Here is a 6,000-nt window from a genome sequence, read left to right on the forward strand (position 1 = left end):
TCTAGTCACAACTGTCCCCACAGTGCAGATCAGCAACCTTGCAGACATCATTATCCTGACTAGGTTTTATCTCATGTCTTACCACTCTGTTTCTCTAAGCATCCTTTATGCTGTCAGCTCGGCCTCATGTTTCTCTTCATTTCCTGTGTGGGATACAGCTGGGTGCTCTTAATTGTTGGTGATGCCCAGCACCCTAAGCTACACCATTCCTGCCACAGACAAACTGTTTTTTTTGTGCAGAAGATCAACAAAGCCATGAGTAAAGCTGAACACTTCTGGAATTCACATTTCCTCAGCAAGGTTGTGCTCACAGTCTTAGGATAGTCTCCCTCAGAAGTTACCAAGAAGATAGAAAATCAAATCTTGTCTGACTCAACCTGTAGTCTTCCTCTTCTCCCCAGCTGCCTTTTCGTGCTCCCCCACCCCACAGACTGGAAGATCTCTTATCTCAAGGGACTTGCATAGAAAGCCTGGATACACTTGTCAAGCCATGAAGTGATGTTAATTCTGCTTGTGAATTTATGACCTTGGGAGACCCTCCATCCACCAAGTCTTTGCAATCCTGGTAAATGGCCATTTATTAGCTGCAGCCCATAATTTCCTTCCCCATGACCCATCCTGTAGTTTTCCTTGAGGTGACAAGCTACAAGTGAAAAGTGTACTTGTTTTTCAGCTATAACATATAAAATATGGACTTGGGCATGAAAAATCCTGAATCCATCAAGAAATAAGATGGACCTAAGGCTTCTTTTAGGACCTGAGGCTCTAAGGACCCAATGCTGGGCTGAAGCTTCTAAACCATGCAAGCTGGAGTCGCACAGGGAAGCGATACCAAGCCCAGTTACCCATCACTTAATTCACCCACATACTCCGACAGATGAACTTTAATGAGCCTCACAGCAGTAGTTGGAGAACTTCCTGGTGATCCTTATCTCATTATTCCCTTTGCAGATTTGGCAAATGGGAACACGTGTCCTCATGTGGCTCTTCCATGGCAGAGTCTGATGCATTAGCTTAAAAACACTGAGACACCACATGATGAACTGGAGCTGCTGAGACTTTCTGTCACAGGGGCAATAACTTGTGGCTGATAGACGAGGCAGACAGCTGGATCTGAAAGTAGCCTAAACTGCCACAAAAAAGACTTGCCAGCTCATCTGTCAACCCTAAGTGAGCGGTGAATCAAACTGCATTAGCCTCTGCTCAATACTTCAGAGCAGCAGTTGTCAGGAAGATAATACCCAGTACACAGAGGGGGGCAACTCACCACTCAAAGCACATGTTTAAGAGACTATGGAGAAAGTGAGCAGGGGATAGACTGTACATGTGAAACCAGGAAGAGGACTTCAAGATAGCCTACATACAACTTGCTTTCTTTCAACCTAGACCCTATATATATAAACTTTGCCAGCTGGAGTCCCATTGCAGGCTAACACCAACTCAAAGGTTTGATTTTGTTGAGCTGAGAACTTGGGAATCCAGTGTTGCATAAATATCCTTACAAAGACTGTAAATGCCACCAGTTTGTCCATAGATTCCCTCAGAAATATTCCCTAAACACTGCAGCCAGTGAATGTCAGCACCAAAGACCCCAGGACCATGATCCCATTTGATTTAACAGAACACCAATAGGTACTACTCTTCCTAAACCATCTTATAGAAGTAGACAAGGCTCTGTCCTCCTACCAGATACAAACTCCTGACACCTGAAACCTAGTGGAGAGAAGATTTTATCGTGTTCCTGTCTGTCCTCTACCAGATTATATCTGTGCCTGTAGCTCACCCATACCCTATTCTCTCTTACATGTCACATAAGACTAATGAAGCTGTTCACCTTTTAAAAATATTTTGAGATCAATGGCTAGAAATGTTTTATGTAAACAGGTAGTACGATAATAAAATTCTTCAACAAGTGTTTCTTGGGGCAAGGGGCACAGCTCCAACAGGGACAAAAAATGCAACTGAGTTGGACCTACAAGGAATCAAACATTTGACTACAATCTACAAAAATGTAAACATCTCTCCCTCCAAACCACAGCCTTCAAGATCAGGAACCCAGGAATGATCTGAGTTCATAAGGAAATCATGAAGACAGAGGAGGATATTTTATCCTTCAAGGGGGCTGCATTGTCTGCTTGGACTGAGCCCTGACCAGCCAGTCATCTTGGTAAATCTTCACCTCAAATGACAGACCACCCAATTAAGTGGTTTGAGAATTCTTTCTGACGAACTGTAACAAATAAGAGCATGGGGGATGAAGAGGAGAAAATAGGGAGTTTAGACAAGAAAGATGACAACTGTGGGCAACCGACAGATTTAATGTTGAGAAACATAGGAAGAAAAGTGTTCAAGAAGAGGATATAAAAACAACACCAGAGCCCACAGCACAAGACATGGATCAAGATTACTGGAATAGGAGGAATGGATGTAGTGGGTTTATGTGGCAAGGTTTTGGTAGCAGGGGGCCATAGGGGTGGCTTCTGTGAGAAGGATCTAGAAGCTGCCCCATGTTTGGTAAGGGCCCCACTGCTGACCAGAGCTGAGCCAATAAGTGATGCTGTTTGCGCCTCTGTGAGAGCAGATTTAAGACAGGGGAAAAAAACGCTGCGCCACACAGCAGCTGGGAGAGTGAGAGGAGTGAGGAACAGCCTTGCAGGCGCCAAGGTCAGTGAAGAAGGAGGGGGAGAGGTGCTCCAGGCACCGGAGCAGAAGTCCCCTGCGGCCTGTGGTGAGGACCATGGTGAAGCAGGCTGTCCCCCTGCAGCCCATGGAGTACCACGGTGGAGCAGGGTTCCACGCTGCAGCCCGTGGAGGAGACCACGGTGGAGCAGGTGGCCCTGCACCGACGGAGACTGTGGCCTGTGGAAGACCCCTGCCGGAGCAGATTCCGAGCCGGAGCTGCAGCCCGTGGAAAGGAGACCATGCAGGAGCAGATGACCTGGCAGGAGCTGCTGCCCGTGGGGGACCCAGGTTGGAGCAGTTTGCTCCCGAGGGATGGACTCCGTGGTACAGACCCATATCTGGAGCAGTTCTTGAAGAGCTGCTGACTGTGGAAGCCCACGCTGGATCAGTTCAAGGACTGCATCCCGTGGGTGGGACCCCACAGCACAGGGGACAAGAGTGACCGAGAAGGAGCAGCAGAGAAGAATTTCTATAGACTGACTATAACCCCCATTCCCCCGTTCCCCTGCGCCGCTCGGGGGGAGGAGGTGGAAGAGGGGGGATGGGGGGGGAAGGTGCTTTTGGTTTCTTTCCTTTGTTTCTCACTTCTCTAGCTCATTAGTAATAGGCAATAAATCTTACTATCTCCCTATTCTGAGTCTGTTTTGCCCATCACAATAATTACTGTGTGATCTCCTTGTCCTTATCTCAACCCTTGAGCCCCTTTCATCGTATTTTCTCCCTGTTCCTCTTTGAGGAGGGGGAGTGAGAGAGCGGTTGTGGTGGAGCTCGGTCGCCCACACGAGCAAAACCATCACAATGGAACATCCAGAAGATTGTGACACCAACAGGAGTAAGCCCAAAGAGGATCTCAAAAATCAGGAGAGCGATGTTAGTCTCTGTGAGATGGGATATGGTTGTCAATAAAAATGACAGAGACTGCAGAAGACCCAGTACGATCTTCCATATACTTAGGACTAGAGAGCCAGACTTCTGGAGGATGAGGGAGAAGAAGCTGCTGAAGCACAGAGGAGGATGAAACCTGCACAAAGACAGAGCCTAAGAAGTAGTGTGAACCTCTATAAGGGCTTTTTAGATTCCAGAGTGTATTCCCTGGCAATAGTTTATTAGGAATAACAAATATTTTGTTATGCCCGAGTGACTTCTTGGAGACCTATATACAAGCTAGCTGTTTCAGCCCAGCAGCAGCCTAGGGCAACAGCTGATAAGGAGGTCATGGGAATGCTCCTCACTTGCTGGATGAAGAGTTGGGCTTGGCTCTCCTTCACACGTTTCAGGGTGAGGAAGAGATGTCTAGGCCTTTACCTGTCACTATGGGACAGCTGCCGTGAATGTAATGGACAATCTCAGGCAAAGGCACAGGATGTGAATCGGTTTGCCTTCTGAGCCAGGAATGACTCACAGGAGCCAGCGTAAAGCCAGTTAAGTGTAAAGCCAGTTACAGCTGGCCCAAACTGTCCAAGTGGAAAAAAAATTGTCAGTCTGCACTCTTGTATACTCTGATGCTAGCAATACACTTGCTGCTCATTCCAGGCATTAACGTTGTTTCATTATGCTTTTTCATTATTAGTCATTATTAATTAGTTAGTTCCAGTCCCTGTTTACAAGGGTAATCCAGGGAGTGAGAATAGAGTATTGAAGAAGGCAGGGAGAGATGCAAGGAAGATAGTTCCAGCTTCCTTTGTACTAATATAATCAGGGCTGACCCTAATTAACACCAGCCTTCCCTTTCCTGGCAACATTCATCCACAGATCTCAGAGACACTCACCTCATTTCACACCATTTCTTCTGTGCTAGACTGGGAAACTCCCACTTTCCTGGGGACAAACCTGAGGCACAGAGAGGTGAAATTGCTTGTTTGAAACAGCTTTCTACCTCCAAAGTGTCTCTGGGCTGAGAGCTGAGAAGTCCTGGCTTCCTCTTCATCCAGTATCACCCCCAGACACCTCTGGACCTTTCTCCCAGGCATAAAATTACCGAGAAAGAGGACCGAACATGCAGTCACTTTGGGAAATGACAACCATGGAAAGAATGGGGTATACGTCATACCTGAAAGCACCATTGTGACGCTGTATGAGTCTGTGATGCATCCACAACCTGGAGAATACATTCTGGTCCCCTCCTCACTCCAAATGATATAGAAGAACTTGTCAAAGTAAAGGAAGAGCAAAGACAGACATGTATGTATGCTTCTACTCCCATGCAAGTTACTACATGATCAAGGTAGCAAGTGACTAACAGACTTGGGGCTTCTGGGACTGGAAAAGAGACTGACAAAGAGAGTCTGCAAAAGCAGGAGAGTGGAAAAACTGATGCACGTAAGAGCGGAGTATGATTGCACACTGTTTCTAAAAATCAAGAAGTAGGAGGCAAATGAATTGACAGCATGCTCAGAATAAACAAAAGGAATGGAGGGAGTATATGATGTAGAAAAAAAATAAAAATAAACAAGATCATCAGGGACTGCTATCCCCCAAACAAACCTTTCCTGGCCCAGGAAATAACCTGGCCCAGGAAATAACCAAGCTACAGACAGGAGACCAGGTCTAGTAATGTTACTCACCTCTTTCTTCTCCTTCTCCAAGCATCTGTTACCAACCAGTATCAACACAGGGCAAGAGAGCCTGTTGGCATGGCACAACAGAGCCACTCAGATGTCTTTAGGTTAACGAATAAGTGCCCTTCCACCTGCCTGCCTGATTAAATAGCTCCTAAACAACACTCACCCGCTTACCATAGGCCACTTGCATTGCAAGACAAACCTTAAAATGACATTTATGACTGCTTTGTTGCTAGGTGCCCGTTGTGTCTCTCCTACAGATGTGCTCTTAGTCTGTGACCTCTGTTTCATATGGGCACATCCTATTTCAGGTTGTAACACTAGACATTTGCATCAGCACCTTCAAGAGTGTTCAGTGCAGCCACCATATCAGTCATGGTGGGGGAAAGGACACTGCACTGGTCTGAGCAGCTGGGTGATCCAGTGAGGCAGTCCTTACGCTGTAAATATCAGATGCAGTGCTTCTTCCTTATCAGCTGGCCTAAACTGTCTTAATATGATCACTGGGCTTTGTTTTACTTCTTCAAAAGATAGAAAGGAAACCTGGAGGAGAGGGCTGTGTCACATCAATGGAGGGAGAAATATCTGCTTATGGAATACAGGTGGCTTCAAAATCTCCTTCTTCATCTTTTTTTTTTTTTTTTTTTCTTTTTTTTTTTTTTTTTCCACAAGAAAGAGCATTCCCCATGGCTACACACACAGACATCAGATTTAAAAATAACCAAGTTCCACCTCGACTGTGGGGGAGTGAAAGACA

The sequence above is a fragment of the Oxyura jamaicensis genome, chromosome 1 (assembly GCF_011077185.1).
Source record: "Oxyura jamaicensis isolate SHBP4307 breed ruddy duck chromosome 1, BPBGC_Ojam_1.0, whole genome shotgun sequence".
Taxonomy (NCBI): Eukaryota; Metazoa; Chordata; class Aves; order Anseriformes; family Anatidae; genus Oxyura; species Oxyura jamaicensis.